We start from the raw sequence: 21,357 nt of genomic DNA, 5'->3' as shown, positions 1-21,357 counted from the left end.
GATCCCTCTTGCAATCCAGGACTGCTGGCTCCGAACCGCTCACCTGCCGGCCTGCCTACCTGATTGCCTAACCATTCTGTCCCCCTTCTCCCCCCACAGCCTGCTAACCCCCAAGGGCACTCCCTGCCAGCCTGCTGGCCTGCTCACCTCCAACTGTCCCCCCTGCCTGCCTTATCACCCCAATTGCCCCCCACCGGCCTGATCACCCACAACTGCAATCCCCTCTTGGCCCTTAACCTCCACTACCTTGGCCCTGCCACCATGGCTTTGTGCAGAAGAATGTTCCACCATGGCTTTGTGCAGAAGAATGTCCAGAAGGTCTCCTGGAAGGTCTCCCAATCTAATTAGCATATTACCCTTTTATTAGTATAGGTTAAACAACACAGAAAAGGCCAGTGACTCATTTGACATACAACTCTTATTACTGTGTTTCTTATGTGAAATCCAAAAACATTACATCCAAAGACCTATCGGCTATAAAATAATTTCCCCAAATAAAACCAAAGAAGTATCTACAATCCAGATGCCTACATTTTAAGAATGGCATTGGAGACTGAGGATCTTAACCAGAATCTCCACATCTTGTGTGTACAGTAGAGAAATTGCTCCAGCTCTAGGGTTGCTTGGTTTTCACTAGATAAAGGACATTGAAGAATCTTTAATTATACAAAGTTTATTGTAAAAAGGAAGATCAGTTATTTTCTATCTTTGCAGAAGATGAAGGAAGAGGAAGTAGGTTTTAATTGAGAAAGAACATTTGGTAATACTTGTAAGAATGACATCTTGATTTATGAGTAATTATATATTGAGATTTGGTACCAAAGGATGTTGTACATGTGATGCATCAAGAAATTTCCAAAAAAATATAACTACCTGTCTTGAATAGTTAACTCTATAACCACCCAGATGCTGCCTGTTAAGAGAATACTACAAGCTATATTCCTAAATATTATTTTTAAATAGTGCCCTGTAAATGGAATTTCCTCATACAGTGGCTTATTTTTAATCTTGAACCCCAAAAGATTTTGTAAAAGAGCCTCCCACTCCCTCAGAGCCACTGGAAACAACCTCACTTGGCAGATCATGTGGGGTTAAGGAAGAAATACCATGGTGATGGAGCAATTTCAAATCAGTTCAGAAGGCAGTTACTACTTCTCTATATAGCCATACATTTAATACCTGAAAAATTACGCTCTGTGTGTGTGTGTGTGTGTGTGTGTGTTTAATCCTTTTTTTTTTTTCATAATACACTACTATGGAGTTATCTGCCAAGATGTATGATGCTGATATCTATATCATTAGAAATCTAATTTAGAAATCTAATCTTAGGCCGAAACCAGTTGGCTCAGTGGTAGAGCGTCGGTTTGCGGACTGAAAGGTCCCAGGTTCAATTCCGGTCAGGGGCATGTACATTGGTTGCGGGCACATCCCTGGTAGGGGGTGTGCAAGAGGCAGTTGGTCGATGTTTCTTTCTCATCGACGTTTCTAGCTCTCTATCTCTCTCCCTTCCTCTCTGTAAAAAATCAATAAAATAAAAAAATTAAAAAGAAATCTAATCTTAGCTTTGCAGATAAACCTTGGGAGAAACTTGAGGGTATCTAAAGGAGAATGAAGATGGGGGGCTGGGAAGAAGTGTGTGTGCAGGGATGAACTATAATGGATTGTAAACTAAAAAGAAGCCTGATAGCCAATTTTTCATTGGTACCATATGCTACCATCTAAGGATGATACAAATTCTCCCTATAATTTTCTCTTTCCTTCTTTCTACTTCCCCTTGGAAACGTGAGAAAATTCAGTTTCACTTAACTAGTTCCATGCCCTGGCATGTATAACAACCTTGCCATATCATTTTCTATTTTGTTACATAGGAACATTCTATCAACAACAAGGAGACAATCACTATTGCCCAATTTCTAACCATCATGTTTTGTGCCCTTTAGATTTAGTGTTTGGCACAGTGTCTGGTACATAGCAAACACTCCGTAAGTATTTACTGACTGACCAATTTATTGCCATTAAATCTTCTTAACTCCAGTGTTGTATCCTTTACTCTGAGAGCTGTATACAAGATTTTTAAATTTTATATTTAGAGGTATTTGTTTCAGTTATTTCCACCTGGAATATCAATGTGGGCCAAAGTATAAAGCAGCAAATGCAACATTTTGATGACTTAACAGTAAACTTTGCTAAGTACCCACCATAGTCATTATCCAATAATGGGGTGGTTTAGAAATTGCTAAAGCATGAAATAAGTATACAGATCAGTAATGTGTATGGGTTTGGGTTTTTTGTCTATCCTACCCCAATTCCCTACACACACGAAAATAAAGCAGTTTTGGAAAACATGTTAGACACATAAATTTTCAGTCATGCCTAAAGTGTTTCGCCAAGAGGCCAGGTAACAATTATACACCGGACTGGTGCCCACACTCCATACATAGCATTGGCTCCCACCTGTATCCATCATAAATCCTAGGCCACTCACATGAAAGCAGAAAAGGGGGCTACTATTGGTCAGAAATTGCCAGTTACTGATTAGGTCTAACAATAGGGCATTTCATTTGAATCAAAAGATAACCAGAGTTAACTGGAAAGAGATATCAAATAATATCTGTGATATGGACTACTAATGAATGAGTAGTCTAAAAATGAATGGCGTTTCCAAATACTTGAGGAAGAGAAAGACTTCATTCTTTCCTGTTGCCAGCACCGGGTTTGTTAATGAATCAGGAAGTTTGCTGAAACAAGTTATGAATTTAAATTATGACATATCCTTCCATTTGTTCATAGTATGAAATTAAATTCCATTGGAAGGTTATATAACTTGTATATCACAACAGTAGCAATTCGAATAACTAAGCTGCTTTAAAAACAGGGTTGTCTCACATTACAGATAATTATCTAAAGAGTTGAAAACCCAATCTTCTAAGTAGTTTTAAAAATCATCGGGCTCTCAAGAATGCAGTTTAACCACAACATGCGTTATCTTGTTCACATCAAGAATTCTACTCTACATTCTTCTCTGAAAGTTGCTTAGGAGACATGTTCTTACTACGAACATGTCTCCTGTTTCTCATGTTCTGTATGTTGCCCAGAGGAGAGTGCTGATGAGAATTGGTGATGCCCATGAAACTGTATCTCACTCATGTGCCAAACTGCATCTCCAGACCCCCCTTAATTGTAGAGACAGAAGAGTTATTTCCTTTAGTGAGTAGGCACAGGAATAACCATTTTAAAAATCTTGTATTCACTTGGGGTTTTTAACAAACATAGGTCATTATGTAATTATAATTTGGAAATACACACACACACACACACACACACACACACAGAGAAATAACACATCCCTTAATAAACTAAGATAGAATAGACATTATTCTTTTCTGTAGTGATGTATGTATAGATAATGAGGTTACTTATTCTTAGTGATTTTGAAATCCTCATAGAAAAGAGCTGTCAAATAGGAAAGCATTCAGTTTAACTCTATTTTTTCCTCTTTCAACCATATTAAAGATGCCCTATTGTTCATCCCATCAAATTTCTTTTGATGGTTTTCCAAACATCTCTGCCTCTGGTCAGCTTATTAAATTTCCTGCCATTGCCACCACTGGGAAGGGAAGGATAAAGAACTTCTGTTTCTTAGTCTCAGGGAATTTATTTTAAACATTTAACACTCACCATTCTAACTAAATATTAAAGAGAAGATTTTCAGGATTATTCTTTGAATGAGGCCTAAATAATTAGGCAATTATATATTGTTAAATGTGTAATATAAATTAGGGAATAAAAAAGTAACACTATTCTTCCCTTTCTAGAATGAAAAGGAGAATGACATATTTAGAGAAAACTGTGGTATAATAATGTTAAGTTCTGGTACTATTTTTAACTGACTTCTAAAAAATGTTTAATAGGGCATTTCACTTGAGTCCAAACATAAACAGTGTTAACTGGAAAAGATAACAAATATCTGTGAGACAGATTGCTAATGAATGAGTAGTATTTTTTTTTTAAAGGTAGTTCTTTTAAAAAATATTCTTTGGTAGTCCTTTAAAAAAAAAAAAAAAAGGTAGTCTAGGTAATTAAATTAGGGTAAATAAAATTAGGGTAATCTGGAGGGAATTTGTGGATATCTATATTGGACATGCTAAAAAATCAATTGCTTAAAAATGACATGAATTATAAAAATAAAAGTGAATGCAAAATAATAGGGGAAATATTAAATATAATTTGTATAAAACTTTTAGGATAAAATTTTTTCAAAATTTTTAATGACAAATTTGAACTTTCTACATGAACATAAATTCTTTGAATCGGATTTTATGTTTAAAATAGCTACACAACCGAAACCAGATGGCTCAGTGGATAGAGCGTCGGCCTGTGGACTGAAAGGTCCCAGGTTCAATTCCGGTCAAGGGCATGTACCTTGGTTGCGGGCACATCCCCAGTAGGGAGTGTGCAAGAGGCAGCTGATCCATGATTCTCTCGCATCGATGTTTCTAACTCTCTATCTCTCTTCCTCTCTGTAAAAAATCAATAAAAAATATATTTTAAAAATGTTGCTGTCAATTATGCAACAATGAAAGCATTAAAAAAAAAATAGCTACACATAGTTTCTGATCAAGACTTTCAAAATGATATTCTCTTCAAATTCTTGATAATCACTGTGGTTGGCTGAATAATGGCCCTCAAAGATATCCAGTTCTTAAATCCTGAAACCTGTGAATGTTACCTCAGATGATAACAGGGATTTCAAAACTGTGATTAAATTAAGGATTTTAAGATGGAGAAATTATCCTGGATGGATCCTAAATGTAACCACAAGTGCCCTTCTACTATATAATAAAAGGCTAATATGCAAATTGTCCCCTCGGGAGTTTGACCTACCGGGAATTTGACTGCTCACTATGACACGGGCTGACGCCCAGGGGCAGCGAGGAACAAAGAAAAGCCCTGAGTGGCAGCTGGGGGAAGGAAGGCCCTAGCTGGCAGCTGGAAGGCCCCGATTGGCCCTGATCGCTGGCCAGGCCTAAGGACCTACCAGTGCATGAATTCTGTGCCCTGGACCTCTCGTAAAATATAGAGAGATTTGAAGACAAGGAAGAAAGAAGCAATGTGATGATGGAAGCAAGAAGAGAAAAGGCAATGTGATTTGAGGCCATGAACTAAGGAATGAAGAAAACATTCAGAAACTGGAATAGGCAAGGACATGATTTCCCCCGAGAGCCTCCAGAGATGGCGTGGCCCTGGTAACACCTTGATTTCAGTCCATGGAAATTCATTTCAGACTTTGGGCTTTCATAACTGTGAAAGAATAAATAAACATATGATGTTATAAACCACCCAGTTTGTGGTAATTGGTTTCATCAGCCAAAGGAGTCATCATTCATGAAAAACTTTGTACAACTGGTGATAAATTGTTTTTAACCATTTCTTTTGCAACCATTCAAAATGTATAATGGGGTGAAATTATAATTAGAGAATCTAACAGCTCTTTTTTATTGACAAGCACAGGATGAAATCTGATTTGATAATTGGCACAGAGTCTAACTGATAATTATTTCCTGGGTTGCCTAGCCATAACATTAATCTCAGGTTGTTATTACTTGATTATTATTACCTATTAAATATTTATTTTCCCTCTATAGACTGTACTTCTAGGTGAGTAAGTTGATGCTACTATCCCTAACATTTAAATTTAATTGAACTTTTTTCTATCAAGTATTTTAAAATAATGATGAAACTTTAATTCATAAAAATCACGTGTGTTATTGAATTCGTTAGATCAGAACTATTTTTGGATTCTATTAAAAGGCCACATCAGCCGAAACCGGTTTGGCTCAGTGGATGGAGCGTCGGCCTGCGGACTGAGGGGTCCCAGGTTCGATTCCGGTCAGGGGCATGTACATTGGTTGTGGGCACATCCCCAGTTGGGGGGTGTGCAGGAGGCAGCTGGTCGATGTATCTCTCTCATCGATGTTTCTGGCTCTCTGTCCCTCTCCCTTCCTGTCTGTGAAAAATCAATAAAATATATTAAAAAAAAAAAAAAAGGCCACATCAGCTGCAAATAGAAGTGTCTGATGCCTGTGAAGTCAGAGTTTGAAAGCCATCAGAGTTGCACCATCCGGGAGCTCCATGCTGGATGCAATGTGCTAAGCACAGCCAAGGAGCTATTCTACCATCTGGACATTACTCTAGCAGCCAGCTACCAAGCATTGCATGCTGTTATTCACCTTGGGAAAGAAGCTATGGAACTACTGGATGTTTTTCATCATCCACTCCACCTGTAGATTTGCTGTACCTCTTGGGCCACCCTCTGATAAAGGCTGCTAGCAGCTTGAGGCAACCAACTCAGGGTATCCAATATCATGCTTCACTGCTATAAGCCATTTGAAGACTAGAATTAGAAGTTTCTGGTCTATATTATCCCTCCCATCACTGCTGGTCAGACACACACACACACACACACACACACACACACACACACAAAGAGAGAGAGAGAGAGAGAGAGAGAGAGAGAGAGAGAGAGAGAGAGAGAATTTGAAGCAGTACTGGAAGGAAGGAAGGGACTTTAAACCAAATTTTTAAAAAATATATATTTTATTGATTTTTTTTTACAGAGAGGAGAGGAGAGGGATAGAGAGTTAGAAACCTTGATGAGAAACATCGATCAGCTGCCTACTGAGGATGTGCTTGCAACCAAGGTACAGACCCTTAACCAGAATCAAACCTGGGACCCCTTCAGTCTGCAGGCCAACACTCTATCCACTGAGACAAACCGGTTAGGACATGAACCAAATTTTTAAAGAGAAAACTGTTAGAGATCGGCAAGCCTATTGACATTCTGGCTTTGCATGGATCAGTACGATAACAAATTGAAAAATAAGATTAATTGAATAATATAAATACATTTATTGAAGACTACTGTCTGGATTTGGAGCATCACAGACAGACTAAGAGGCTTTAGGCCATTTGATATGTGAGCCTTTCTAACACACACCAACATGCAATGAAGCCCATATGAAACCAAAAATTGAATAACAGGGCAATGAAAGAAAAAAGGGATTCATATAGATCAAAACTTCCCTTAAGCCTTGTTAGCTTGAGGCTTTTACTAGTTTCCTAGTGAAAAGGAATAAAACAGTTCTAAAGACACATTGATAATTGTTTGAAATTTTTGTGTGCATGTACATATACATATATATGTTGATATACATTACATATTTCCACATATTTATTTATACTTTATATCTTTTCTTATTCCAAAAAGAATTTGAGGCCAAAACATGTATATTCTTGATTAAGCTCATTGCTTAGTAAACTGGATATAGCATATTTCATTCTACAGTAGAAATTCAGTTTAGTCACTCTCATCTAATTCTTTTGTTGGCTTTAAATAGTCATGTTAAAGAGCCCCTTCAGTTATTATTTTTTAAATGGCTTTTTCTGAACCCCAAATGATCACAGTCTAGATTCTAGGATAGAGAGATTTAAGAAGCAAGCATAATTCCTTGTTGTATAGATCAGTGTACTACAATAGATTAGGCATGTTATATATTACATGATCAATCTCTAAATCTGTAAATACTGAAAATTCTTCAGAATAATCCTTACAAAATATGTACCTTCACATAGGTTTTTTTTTTTTTTAATTATGGTGGGTTTTTTTTTGTTTCAGGCAATAATAATGATATTGATTTCTAGGGTGGCAGAAGAGTATATTGGAAAAAAACAGTTGGAAAATAGCCTCTTTTTGTTTTTGTTTATTGTTTTTTATTTGTTTGTTTTTTACTTCTGCCACTTAGAAACTGAAAATGTTGGATAAATTATTTGGTTAACTCTATGAGCCTTACTTACTACGGTAGTAGTTTCTTCACTTAAAAGATAAGAATAACAACTAATTACCTGCCTTGCCTCTTTCTGGATTATCATAAATATCATCTCACTCAATGTTGGCACAGAGTCTGACTGCTAATTATTTCTTGTGTTGAATTCCCATAACATTAATTTCATGTTATTATTACTTGATTGTTATTACCTATTAAATATATATTTTCCCTTCCATAGACTGTAAGTTTTTTGAGGGAAAGAACCATATCTAACTTGTACCTCAGAGTATATTAGTGTGCTTGGAATTTGTTGAATGAATTATCAAATGAAATATTTGTGATGAACTTTAAAAAGCTGTAGAGTGCTATGTAGGTATATATTAGAGGTTTCCCATTATTTCTTTAGGAAACATGTTTTAGATGGCAAATATGCAATATATAAATTTACTTTTAAGAACATTAAATAAAGGAGGCATTTTAAAATGAGTTCTGTGTGATAAAGTGTTTGCAAAGATAGCTCTAATTCTTCCTATCCTGTGCGTGTTCCTATGACCTTGTCACTTCTCCCATTGAGGTAGATTCTTTCCCTGATTGGCCCGGTGGCTTGCTTTCAACCAATAGAATGAGGCAGAAGTATGTTGTGTGATGTTCAAGCCTCAGGAAGGTTTTCAGCTTTCAGTCTACCTCAGATATAAAGAGCACAAAAGAGACCAGATCAAAAAAAAAAAAAAAAATGCTTTGGAAAAGGAGTGAAAAGAAAGGATAGCTGAAGCTGAAACTGAGAACTTATCTGGAGCTAGACATTTGGAAAGTGGCAAACTTGCTCAAATATTCGCAGCTAGATAGTTGGAAATTGAACAGATTCCATCTGATGGCCATTGTGTATAGAGCCATTGAAGAACAACTGAAAGGACAGGAATGCCCTCTTACTGTAGCTGCCTTAAGAAGTCAAAATGCTGCCCTAACTGGTTTGGCTCAGTGGATAGAGCATCAGCCTGCAGACTGAAGGGTCCCAGGTTTGATTCCGGTCAAGGGCATGTACCTTGGTTGCGGGCACATCCCCAGTAGGGAGTGAGCAGGAGACAGCTGATCAATGTTTCTCTCTCACTGATGTTTCTAACTCTATTCCTTTCCCTTCCTCTCTGTAAAAAAATTAATAAAATATATTTTAAAAACAAGTCAAACTGCTAAATCTATGCAAAGCCATGTGGAAGACTTTCTGCCACTTTTAACAAACCCTAATACAGGAGATATGTAGTCTCCAGTTTGAAAAGTACTGTGATGATATTATAAATGCAACTGCATGGGGAGGTCAGCTTGAGCTAAGAACCCTGTCTCATATTTTATAAATACCAATAAAGATAACACAGGCAGAGTTTTCTTCTGTTGTAATTGGTGAAGAATATAAAAAACAACAACATAATACATACATATATATATATATATATATGTATGTATTATGTTATATATATATATATAATATATGACATGCATACAGTTTAGGAGAACACATAACTCTGTAACATGGTTGGTGAACAGAGCTATTGAAATTGCAGCTAATTTACAAAATGTTGCACAATTATGTTTTAATATAGTGTGCTGATACTAATATTTATACTAAATACTGGGTTGTTCTAAATGTTACTAAAAAATACAACTACCCTAAATCAGTTTTATGGCAAAGCTGTTAGCAGGCTTTTAAAAATGTGTCAGAGATAAACTTTAACCAGTATTCCCTTAATGGTATTTTAAAAATACTTATAAGTCCACTGGGGAAAACATCATTTATAGGCCAAGATGCAACGCTTTTTGCTTATATTTTTATTAATATAGGATCCTGAATATTCTGTTGAAATAAATCATAAATGTTTTACTAAAATCTTTAAGTAAATGTAATTATTCTTGAAGAAATGAAATGACTCAGTCTCTTTGTCATTATAATAACGTGGGATGGTGACAGCAAATTTAATTGATGCTTATAAATAAATTTGATTGCAGTAACCTTGGTATTAGTGAGATTAATGCTGTGAAGCTTTTATATAACCACATCAAAGTGTAGCTGAGAAGCTTGCTTTAATGGTTAAGAACTTTAAAATATTTTTTCAGGGAATCAGTTGTTTTAAAAAATGAGACCAATTCAAAAGCAAATAGGTGTTCCCCATCAGAATTAAACCTCTAAATAATTAGGGTAGCCTTTTATTTGTGTAATTTATTTGTGTAAAGACACAACAGATTAATATGTCTAAATCATTTGATAGTATTTGCTGTTTCTTTCTTCTTTTTCTTAATCCTCAACCAAGGATACTTTTTCCACTGATTTTTTTTTTTTTAAAGAAAATAGAAGGGAAGAGAGAGAGAGAGAGAGAGAGAGAGAGAGAGAGAGAGAGAGAGAGAGAGAGAGAGAGAGAGAGAAGAGAGGGAGAGAGAAACATTAATGTGAAAGAGACACATTGATTGGTTGCCTCCCACACACCACAACCAGCAGAAGGGATGGAACCTGCATCCCAAATACATGCCTGTGCCCTTGATGGAGAATCGAACCATTGACCCTTAGTTAGGTGAGCGGGCCAAAGCTCCAACTAAGCCATGCCAGCCAGGGTTACTTGATGTTTCTTAAACTTCAGAATTGGATTAGTAGCATGATTTCTTGATTATTTTCATAACTATAGATTTTTATATTCTTTGTTGTGTTTTCTTCACCGCCTAGGTGCTTTGCTGTCCTTGCAGTTTTCCCCATTAAGAAACAGTTGTGACCTCTTATTACTTAATTTGTACAAGTTGAAGGAGTAGCATGTAACATGGTCTAAGGCCAAGTTTACTTCAGATTCTTCCTCTTTTCCAATTGGTCTCACAAGATCTTCTTTTTTGCTTCATTTTTTTTTTTTTAGGATGAAAAGAAAGCCTTTTTACTTGCTATTTTTCCTCAACAGAGAATTTGCTAAACTGATACCTCTCAACTTTCAACTGGCTTTTAATGGAGCAGGATGCATGTGTTTTGTGGATATGTGCTCATTTGTATAATTTTATGCAGTAAACATGCTCACATGTCTTAATTTAAAAGAAAAAAAAATCAGGAACTTAACTTTCAATTTAATCCACATTAACAAGAAGTTTAAGTGAACACACAAACATGTTGATGAGGGAATCACAGGAATTGTTCACAAATATTCCAGTTCTCTTCCTGGATATTGGTAGGATTGCTCTTCCCTTCTCACTTTGGAGTTAGTGTGACTATGGCCAGTGAAATGTGAAGAGTAATAGCATGTATCATTTCTGGGCAGATCTTTTAAGAGCAAGTGCCATTGCACAATTCTCCATTGGGGAGGCAACTATTGAGATGGAGTCTCCATCAGCCTAGATTCCTGAGTGATGTTGAAGTGAACCCCCTGCCAACTGCATTTGGCATGGTGTAAAATCAGAAACTATGGATAAGCCAGAGAAACAAGTTAGCAGGAAAAAGAGAATGGGAAAGACTTGCAGAAAGAATCTGAGATGCCATGAGAGAAAGATAAGGGAGAGCAACTGATCCCCTAGAATTTTTTTGGTTCTAGGTGCTTTCCAGATTCCATGGGATCCAACAGTAAGCCCGACATTATCCAATGGAGCTTGAGTAGGAGTACAGATACTTGAACAACAACAACTAAAAGCCTAAATACATGTATTTCCACTTGGCAAGGTGTCTTCAAAATGCATATGCTGAATCAAAAGGTGTGGGCATTGCCAAATATTACCCACTAGCAAGGCAGAGAGTGCCCCTTTCTTAGCAAAACCCTTGACAAAATTGGGTATGCACATTAAAACAAAGGAGGGGGGTTGTTTTTAATAAGCAAAAAAGGTTAAATCTATTAACATTTTTTAGTTAATGAGGTTGACCTTTTAAAAAAAATGTTTCTAAGTCACTTATCCCTTCTTTTTTAATTTTAAAAATTTATTTCTCTTGCCAGTTCATTTGTTAGGACCTTAAAATTTTATATATATATATATATATATTTATATATATATATTAGAGAGAGAGAGAGAGAGAGGGAGAGGGAGAGGGAGAGGGAGAGGGAGAGGGAGGGAGGAAGGGATGGGAGAGAGGGTGAGAAAGAAAGATTGATGTGAAAGAGACACATTGGTTACCTCCCACACACGTCACCACCAAGGGTAGGGATGGAACCTGCCTCCCAGGTACATGCCCTTGATCAAGAAACAAACCCTTGGCACTCTGGTGCATAGGCTGATACTCTAACTACTGAGCACCCACCCCTGTTTATGTCAACTTTTAATTGTTGTGTAGTAAAACATACACTTTCCTTTACTAAGATTAAAAGTTTTTACCCAATCAGAGATTGTTAAATACTAATTCACTTATTTTTCCTTTACTCCCATTTTCTTACCTGATTCTCATTCATATTGTACAAAGCATATCAATTCAAGCAAATTATAAATACAAAAGCAAATAAATAAATGGGCAAGTGATTATTTTCTCTTCTAATAGTAACATTTTCAAAGCCATTAATTCTTAATTTATTTAGATTTTATTTTGGTCTATAGTTTCAGATGAAGATTCAATTGATTCTTTTTTCAAAAAATGGCTAACCAGTTATCCTGGTATTTCATTGACTAATCTTTCCCTTTCCCACTAATTTGTTGTGGTTTTTCAGCTTCATTTTTGACCAGATATAATGCTCTTTATTTCAACTTATTCGCTCTACATTTCTCATTTATTTGTTTGTTTGTTTCAGGATGGCTTTTGAAAGAGTCAGTTGAGTATGATAAAATTGGGTATCAAAATACCCCTAGGTTTTGCTGGTATGTTTAGGGGAAGAAGTGTCATGATGTCTTTGAAGTTGGCATAGGACAACACTCCAGCCAACTGAGCCACAAACTCTAGGGCATCCCTCCCAATTTTTTAACCTCCACACGTGTTAAAAATTTTTATCTTCACCCCGTTTTTCATCTTCACCCTTTCTACCAATCTCAATGTGGCTTCTATATATCTTTATTTATAGGATATATAACTAAATCGTAATACAAAATGAAACTTTCAAAGTTTTAAAATAAATTTCCAAAGCTGAATTTTATTATGACACTCTGCAAACTGCAATTTCTTTTAGTTTAATAATAATACATAAGCCTATTTCCTAGTGCTTTGTTAGCATTTCCTATGACTATTAATACTATGAAATTATTATACTACTTGTGTGCTATGTAAATTGACATCTTTTATATGTAGCTATTAATATTATCCCCCACATTTTTCCTTTTAAGGATTAAATTGATTGATTCACAAACTCTAATTCTCTTTTCTACTTCTTTTGATAAAATATTATTGTTCCACATATGTCCCAGCAATTATACTCCCTCTGCCCTCAGACAAAGATGGTTTGAATTTTTATTTTATGTTAATTAGTTAAGCTGCTGAGAAGGAAATATACCTATTTTTACTCCATATATATATATATATATATATATATATATATATATATATATATATATTATTGATTTCAGAGGGGGTGGGAGAGGGAGAAATAGAAACATCAATAATGAGAGAGAATCATTGATTGACTGCCTCTTGCATGCCATACACTGGAGACCTGGGACCTGGGGATTGAGCCCAACAGGAATCAAACCAAATTGAACTGTGACCTGCTGGTTCATAGGTCAATGCTCAATCACTGAGTCATGCTGGCTACCTTTACTCCTTACCTTCATACCTAGTGTGTGGTGTGTGTGTGTGTGTGTGTGTGTGTGTGTGTGTGTTTCTGAAATCCTTTGATATACTCGATTTTGCACTTTTATTTTGAACTTTAGGCTTTTGGCTAGGGCCTTTAATTTTAATTCATTTTCAGCAATTGTTCCATTTTGTTTAATATAACAAGTTAAGGCTGCTGTTAAATCATATATTTTTGAAACAACGGAGTTCTACCTCCTGAGGACTGTTGTGACAGAATCCTAACATGACCTTTTGTGGAAGTAGTTCACTCTCTGTACTGTGACCCTAAAGTCATTGCCACAAAACATAGCTGATCTTATAATTCTGCTGCTTAAAAAGCTTCCATGGCTCCCAGCCACCTATAGATAAAATGAAAACTCCTTAGAACAGAAAAGGAATCTTTCATCATCTGGCTTCACCTAACTTTTTACTCTAATACCACCTCTCCTCCTCAAAGTAAACACAGGAGCTGTAGCCTCAGAGGTGCTTGTCAGTCTCAACAGTTATGTCCCCTGTCAGTCCTTTTGCACTTGTCTTGTAATTTCTATTTAGAATGTCCTGCCCTTAAGGCTCTTTTGCTTCACCCCAATTCTTAGTATCTTCAAAAGCCAACTGAAGTCCACTTCCTCAGTGAAACTACAAGTCAGACTTCCTGGCAGTCAGGCAACTCCCCCTCTAGGGACTAGACAGTCATAGGTTAGAGGGGGAGAGAGATAAGGAAACAAACACTTGGTCAAAAGGATTTCATCATTTATTCCCCTCTGTGTTCCCTGAACCTACTAGTCACATGAAAAGTTAATGTTGAATTGAACTTAACTGAATCATAAAGAACAAGTTTAATAATTACATTTTCACTTTTAAGATTATTGACTGTGGATTTTCTAAAGTTATAGGTTCATAATTTGACCTTAAAAACCACAAAATGATTGCTTAAGTTTTATAAATAAATGTGTATCTTATACTTTTTAATTTTTTTTTATAGTATTAGAGATGTCTCCCATTTTCTCCCCCTTTACCTACCTCCTCCTAATCCTTAACCCCCTCCTCCCAGGTCTTTACCAACCTATTGACCATGTCCATGGGCTATACATATCCTATAAAATAAAAGGGTAATATGCAGCCATAACTTGTTTGGCTCAATGGATAGAGTGTCGGCCTGCAGACTCAAGGGTCCCAGGTTTGATTCTGGGCAAGGGCATGTACCTTGGTTGTGGGAACAGCCTCAGGAGGAGGTGTGCAGGAGGCAGCTGATCAATGTTTGTCTCTCATCAATGTTTCAAACTCTCTGTCCCTCTTCCTTCCTCTCTGTAAGAAAATCAATAAAATATATATTTTAAGAAAAGGGTAATATACAAATTGACCAAATGGCAGAACAACTGGTCACTATGACACACACTGACTACCAGGGGGCAGATGCTCAACGCAGAAGCTGCCCCTTGGTGGTCAGTGTGCTCCCATAGGGGGAGCGCCACTCAGCCAGAAGCTGGGCTGATTGCTGGCAAGCACAGTGGCGTTAGGAACCTCTCTCCCCTCTGTGGCCACCAGGAGTGGGCCTAAGCCATCAGTCAGACATCCCCCAAGGGCTCTTGGACTGTGAAAGGGCTTAGGCTGGGCTGAGGAATGCCCCTTCCCCTACCCAGTGCACGGATGCCATGTACCGGGCCTCTAGTAAGTATATAAGTTCTTTGGTTTATCTCTTCTTGTCCCTCTATGCACACATTGAGGTATGTCAGTCTGTTCAAAGCCTTCATGCTTCAGGTCTTATTGTGTTAGTCAATTTATTTTATTCATTAGATTCCACAAATAAGTGAGATAATGTGATATTTGCCTTTCACAGATTGGCTTATTTTACTTAACATAATGGTCTCTAGGTCCATTCATGCTGTTATTTATTCTACCTTTTAATAAATTTCAGTTATGTTCATATAGTTTTTTTGTTTGCTGTTTTTTACTTTAAGTGAAGTCTGTATTATTCATGGTAATTTGAAAGTATATAAAGCATAGAAATAATATTGGAATGGATAGCTGAGATACGAAATATAAAAATGTGCCAAAAATAACTCTTACCTGAAAAGAATGTTTTTGTGTGTTTTGTTTTGTTTTACTGAAAGCAAAATCCCCATATTTAATAAGACATTGCAAAATTTCACACACACCCCTCCTTCCTATCCTAGAGGCAAAGTCAAGGTTCAGACTGAACTTTGTTTGGAAACCTTAGAACCAGGTGTTTAAAGAATGAGAGAGGTTTGTCTGAGACTTTCTCTTGAAATGTTGTCCCTGGACAAATAGCAATGGTATCATCTGGGAACCTGCTAGAACTTGATAGACATGCAAATTCTCAGGCCTCACTACAGAAACTCTAGGAGACACAGAAAGCTGTGTTTTAATACAGCCTCTCCAGGAGATTGTGAACCATAGGGATAGGAGGGTAGACAGCTTAATATCCTCCACCTGCTGGAAAGCCCAGCCACCTGACCTATAAAGGAACTGGGAGACTCATAGCCATTACTAGGATACAGAAAATTACATGCAATTAATCAATTCAGTCATTTGAGGGAGGTTTAACTAGCCGATCAGTCTACAGATGTGACTCCTTTAGGGAGACATAATCAAACAGAAGATAACTTTAATCTTAATAGCAGGCCTGTTAGCTTCCCCCAATAAAAATTGAGGCTTGGGGCGGTTAAATAACTGTTCAAGGGTACATCACTAATAATTAGCAAAACCAATATTTAAACCTAGGGCTATAAACCTCCAAGTCTTCTCTCTTACCTTTCATCTTTAAAAAAAACTGTTTTAAATTGTGATATAAAATACACAGACAATTGCATCAGCAGCACCTGTATGCCTCTCTCTTCCCCCTGTAGGTAACCACTATCTTTATTCATGATAATTGTTTCCTTGCTTTTCTTTATTAACCCACGTCTATAAGTACTGTATTCTGAAAAGCAGTATTTTTACTGTTTGAACTTCACATAAATTATACTGTTTAAATCCTTTGGTGTCCTGCTTCTTTTGTATGTTTGTGGCATTTATCCATGTTGCTATATGTAACATACTTTGTTCATTTTTGTTGCAATACAGTATTTCATTGAGTGAATAATAAATGTTTTATTTAACCTACAATTCATCCTTTTTTTTTCTTCCCCCATTCCCACTGACACTGTCCCAATTCAGGCATTCATTAAATGATTTCTTATTATTTAAGTTTTCCAGTGGCCCCTGACTGTTCTTCTCCATTTCAGGCTCTCCCCAACTGCTGCCAAACTAATCTTCTGAAGAGCCACATGAATCATGTGCCTTTTGTTAAAAGAAGTTGTAGAAGCAAAGGAAGAAAAAAAGACTGAGAGGTAGGCAGTGACACATTATTCTGGGCTTTGGAGACCATTTTAAGGATTTTGTTTTTCATTCTAAAGGCATTGAAAAGCCCTATCTGGCTGATAATATTTGATTTTCTAAGCTTAGAGACTCATACCTGAGGACCCATAGATCATCAGATTAGAGCCCTTTGAAAACTATGCCTGCAAATAGCCAACCAAACTACCCTCCTTAAGCTCCACCCGATGGCCCTTTGGGATTCCTAGTGGATAAGTTCTGTCAGCCCTGCCCTCTGCTGTTGCCAATTCTCTCCTTCATTTCTCTGTAATCAACTATTAAGTTCAGGTGTTATTTTGTTGGTCAATTCATTTTGTTCCTTAGATTCCAGGGGAGGGAAAATTTTACCTTTACTCTCTTAAGGTCCTTTAGGGTGGGCCTTGGGAATTAAATTGACATAAGATAGATCCAACAGGAGAAAAACATACCAATTTATTTAATGACATGGGAGCCTTTATAAGGAGTGAAGACCCAGTGAAATGGCAGAACCTACTTGCTTTTTTTTTTTATTAGGTTGAACAAAGAGAGGCAACTACAAAAAAGTGATTAAATAATGTGGGGAGGCTAAAAGAAGATAAGAATTATTTTAGCAAAGTCTGCTTTTATAGAATTCTCTTGGTCCTAATTTCTTGTCCTTGATAATAAGAATGCTATTTTCCTACTTGTATGGGGAAGACATCTCTCATATAGGAATTTCATCTTCTGCTTTTAAGAAAAATAAATAAAGTCAGAGTGTTTTTCTTGAATATTCTGTATTTCCAAATGCATTTAACTCAAAACAGCTAATATGCCAGAGTGGCATATTTTGGGTAGTATGTCCTGAACTCCTTCAGTTCCTAGCATACTGCATAGAGGGCATGTAAATTAATGTGTCTATAATAATAAAAGCATAATATGCAAATTGATCAAACAGCAGAACAACCATCCAAGTGACCATGCTATGACACCCACTGGTGCCAGGCCACCCAAGGCGGGTGCAATATGATCAGTCGGGGGCATTGCCATCACCCTATGGTCATCCTGCAGAGGGTGGCCTAGGCCACGGGCTGGTGGGGTGATCAATGGGAGACTCCATGATAGCCCCAAAGAGGGAGGCCCTGGGCACACACTGGTGGGCTGAGGTGGGTGGGCAGGGCCTCCCTCTGTGGGGTGATCGATCATGGGGCTCTTGGACTGCAAGAGGGCGCAGGCTGGGCTGAGGGGAACCCCCCACCGAGTGCACACATTTTGTGCACCAGGCCTCTAGTATATTAATAAAAGGCCATGACTTTGAACAGTGCAGTAGTGAACTGTTAATTGTGCTAAAAACAGTAAAGAAAAATGAACTAAAAATTTACTAAAAATGATAAGATTTGGCTCAAAATCTCACTCAAGTGCCTAGGTGAATGATATTTCAAGTGTCTTAACAAACACTGCTAATTCATACTGTTGTATATAATGAGAATTACAAAATGTTAGACAAGAATGGACCTCCTTATCTATAGACATAGTTATAGACTGTAATTTTAGTGCAGGTGCTGGCAAACTTTTTCTGTAAAGGGCTAGACAGTAAATATGTTCAGCTTTTCAGGCCATACGGTCTCTGTCAAAATAACTCAACTCTGGCTTTGTAGGTTGAAAGCAGCCACAGGCAATATGTAAATGATTGGACCTGGCTTTGTCCCATTAAATTTTTATTGGCAGCAGGTCACATTTTGCCCATAGGCTATAGTTTGCCAACCACTGCCTCAGTGTATAATTTTAGTCCTCCTGTTTATAGTTTTGTTTTTCAGTATTTTTTTAGAGATCTAATTTACATTGGATAAAATGAAGCAGTTCTTAAATGTACATTTTGATTAGTTTTTGACAAATGTATTCACTTATGTAATAACCATTCTAATCAAGGTGAAGAACATTACCATTCCCACAGAAAGTGCCTTCAAATGCCTTTCCAATCAGTTCCCTCCCCTGCCCCCATAGGTTAGTCACTCTTCTGATCTCTACTCCCAGTGATTATTTTTACCTGTTCTTGGACTTCATATAAGTAAAATCATACCACGTCTGTATGTCTGAGTGTATGGCTTCTTTCACTCAACTAGTTTTGTGAGATTCGTCCAAGTTGTTGAGGGCATGCATAGTTCATTCTTTTTTTTTTAAATTGTTAAATAGTATTCTGTGGTATGAGTATACTACAGTTTGTATGAATATGCCTGTTATTAATTTCCAAAGACTGTCATAGGAAACTACCACAAATTTTGTATCTTAAAACAACAGAAATTTATTCTCACAACTTTGGAGGCCACAAGCCCCAAATCCAGGTGTCATCAGGGCCATGCTCCCTCTGAAACCAGCGACAGATCCTTGCTTCTTCCTCCTTCTGGTGGCTCCAGGTGATCTCTGGCTTCTGATCATCTAACTCCATCCCCTGCCTCTGTCTTCACATGGCCTTTTCCTCTGTTTGTGCCTTTCTTCTCTGCTCTCTCTTATATGTGCCCACTCTAATTGGGAATGATCTCATCTCCAGATCCTTAATTATAGCTTTAAAGATCTCTCTCTCTCTCTCTCTCTCTCTCTCTCTCTCTCTCTCTCTCTCTCTCTCTCTCTCTCTCTCTTTTTTCAAATACGGTCAAATTTATAGGTTCCAAGAGGATATATCTTTTGGATATATCACCACCACAATATCATAGTTTATTTATCCAGTCACCTAATAACAGACATCTGAAGTATTATTATTTTTTCTATTATGAATAAAGCTGCTAGGAATGTTCTTATACACTCATACAAGGTTTAATGTGGATATGTTTTCAGCTTCATAGTTTTTGATTTCTAGTTCTAATTATCGTAATGTAAGATACGATTAATTTTCTTTTTAATGATAATTACCCATAATAACATTTTTAATTCTGGCAGGAATTTCTGTAATAATTGGTCAATCCAAATACACCTGACTTAAATATTTGTATAACTGAAAACATAATACTGCTAAGAGACAAGATAGAGAATTCTAATAGGTATCTTTGTTTTTGTTTCTTAAAATACTATCAAGAAACAAATAAGTTTCAGATTAGAAAAATTCTGATTTTAACTCTTTAAAATAGCAGCAATATTTGATTAAAGTAAAAAAAAAACATGCTTGACTACATTCTGTCAGTTCTTTTTTATTTTTTAAAATATATTTATTGATTTTTTTACAGAGAAGAAGGGAGAGGGATAGAGAGTTTGAAACATCGATGAGAGAGAAATATCGATCAGCTGCCTCCTGCACACTGCTCCTGGGGATGTGCCTGCAACCAAGGTACATGCCCTTGATTGGAATTGAACCTGGGACCCTTCAGTCTGCAGGCTGATGCTCTATCCACTGAGCCAAACCGGTTAGGGCTGTCAGTTCTTTTGCTATTATAAAATTCATTGCAATCATTCTTGCAGTCATCACCTAGGCTAAATTTGAGGACGTTTATCTCATTATGGGCATCAATAACACGGACCATTCCAATGGTGTGGGATTTAAATGCAGCTCCTTAATAAGCTAGTGAATAAAGCCATTTATCCCGATGTCTCTCCCACCCTTAGATTCTAATAGGGTCAACCTTAACAAAACTCCTCCGACACGGCTTAGAGGCTTTCTGTGTATGTGGCTGGCTGCCTCTATAATGAAAGCTTCTTGGAGGGGAGGGACTCTGTCTCATTCATCTGTGTATCCTCCAATTCCAGACACAGGTCAATACTTTTTTAACCTTGTGTTTCCTGACTAAATGGTGGCTGTGGATAAAAAATAATAAGATGCTGATAACTTTACTCTTCATCGTAATTTCCATTAATGCTGAACAGTTCCTGTTAATGAACTGTCTTAGGAACTGGTTTAATAAATGATTCCCCTTTTAAATATATATTTTCATTTATTTATTTATTTATTTATTTATTTATTTATTTTTAAAAGTGATTCTTTATGGTTAAAAGTATTACCTATGTCCCCTTTTCCTTTTTAAAAATCTATTAGAAAGGCTCCAGGATTGTTATTTATTACACTGATGGTTTCTTATTGAATATTTGCCTCATTTATTGCCTCACAATTCAGCAATTCTGGGAACTGATGATTGGCTACTCTATTCATTTATAAAAACAATTTGAAACAATACGCAGGCCCTAATGATACTTGGCAAGTATAAGAGAGAAAAGCATATACAGTTCTCATTATACTTTCTAGACAGGTTAAAAATGGTTTGAAATTTTAAAAATAGGAACAAAATTTTGTAATATGCTCTGTCATTATCTCCTCAGTCTTTTGCAATGTCTATAAATCAAAAAATCTTACTTAATTTTTTTGGAAAGTGTAGATAGACCTCTCATTTTGGAATGCAATTACTTTGAAACTTTTGAGTGAATAAATTTGGAAATTTTACTAATTCTAATTTTTACAGTATTCTGCTCCTTTCATTTTAAATTTTAATAGGCCTATTTATGAAATCAGGTTGACAAACA

At 36.6% G+C, this 21,357-nt stretch overlaps 1 protein-coding gene across 2 annotated transcripts in view; it reads left to right on the top strand.

Moving 5' to 3' along the window:
* Window positions 1-21,357, top strand: part of WDPCP (WD repeat containing planar cell polarity effector) — a 361,986-nt gene that overhangs the window by 1,030 nt on the left and 339,599 nt on the right. The gene's annotated exons all lie outside the window — the stretch shown is intronic.

Source organism: Pipistrellus hanaki (assembly GCF_964339955.1).
Source record: "Pipistrellus hanaki genome assembly, chromosome: 12".
Taxonomy (NCBI): Eukaryota; Metazoa; Chordata; class Mammalia; order Chiroptera; family Vespertilionidae; genus Pipistrellus; species Pipistrellus hanaki.
The sequence above is the reverse complement of the archived record's forward strand: the minus strand, read 5'-3'. Positions and strand labels throughout refer to the sequence as shown.